This window comes from Fopius arisanus, unplaced genomic scaffold (assembly GCF_000806365.1).
Source record: "Fopius arisanus strain USDA-PBARC FA_bdor unplaced genomic scaffold, ASM80636v1 scaffold00061, whole genome shotgun sequence".
Taxonomy (NCBI): domain Eukaryota; kingdom Metazoa; phylum Arthropoda; class Insecta; order Hymenoptera; family Braconidae; genus Fopius; species Fopius arisanus.
The window spans coordinates 247,430-248,527 of record NW_011887800.1 but is presented as its reverse complement, the minus strand read 5'-3'; the positions used below and the strand labels follow the sequence as shown (position 1 = coordinate 248,527).

Genomic DNA, 1,098 nt, shown 5'->3' with positions numbered 1-1,098 from the left:
ATCCGACATGAATCAATTTCGACTATCGATCGTTTTTGATGAATATCTCTGGATCTAAGAGAGGTAGGGAAATTTTGACCATTCAGTTTTCCCTAGCCCTCGCTTTGCTGTACAAGGAAGATTCAGACCAAAATTTTCTTATTGTCCTCAGCTTTCGAGATATCCACCGAAATCGTCAAAAAGTCGAAATCGACTTGTTCCGGATTACCACCTCATCGTCGAATATTTCCTGTGGAAATTCCTGTGTCTTCATATCTGCACTTGATGCAGTTCTGTAATAATCCAAAATATATTTATCGATATGTGTAGTCTGATGATTGCAGAACAACAATGTAACACATGCGATAAAAATTCTTTTGAAAATAAGAATTTCTTCTGTAAACAACTACTTCTCCAACTTTTCTATTTTTCATCGAAAGGTTCGTCATAAAAAACTGATCTGTTATTCGTTTCCAGTCAGCAGGTGGGTCACTGGCTTCAAGACATTGAGTTACACACGTTGTGCCAAATAGCTTTATTTTACTCTCCAATAAATTGAATTTATATTACATAACTTTGTTGTCGTCTTTGGTACTTCCATTGCAATATTGGCACTAGATTTGCGGTTATTTTTAGTAAAGGCTATTTTGTTATCCATCCTCGCTGCATGAGCATCCTGGACCCGGTCGACTTCCATCCTCGCAAATCCGCTGGCAACTGCGCGCAATTCTTGCCACATCTAAATAGAATACATTTTCATTTTCATTATGCATTTCCCTCAATAATTATATTGATAGGGAAAATATGTTATTTAACGCCACTTTATGCGAATAATCCCGAGTAATTCGCGCTTTTGTTGCAATAATAGCAATAATTACATATATAGAATAAAAATTAACTCACCGACTTGTGAAGAGAGGAGAAGAATCGATACTACAACGATAATAATGGATAATAATTTGCGTAATTGAATCATTTTAGTTGGCTCAAAGTAACGATTTAGAAGTCTTTGTTCGTGAAGTTCTTGAATTTTTCTGGTGAACTACAGAATTCTCTCGCATCTAAATAAATACTCCAAAGTGCCGAATTTACATAGTTATCAAGAAAATTTACACAGTT

The 1,098-nt window shown here is 35.4% G+C and overlaps 1 long non-coding RNA gene across 1 annotated transcript; it reads right to left on the bottom strand.

Moving 5' to 3' along the window:
- Positions 1-499: 499 nt before the first annotated feature.
- LOC105268786 (uncharacterized) lies at positions 500-1,092 on the bottom strand. Its single transcript, XR_892373.1, has 2 exons — positions 883-1,092; positions 500-718 (listed from the first exon to the last, which is right to left on the bottom strand). It is a non-coding gene; the product is annotated as an uncharacterized lncRNA (long non-coding RNA).
- Between the last annotated feature and the right edge of the window lie 6 nt (positions 1,093-1,098).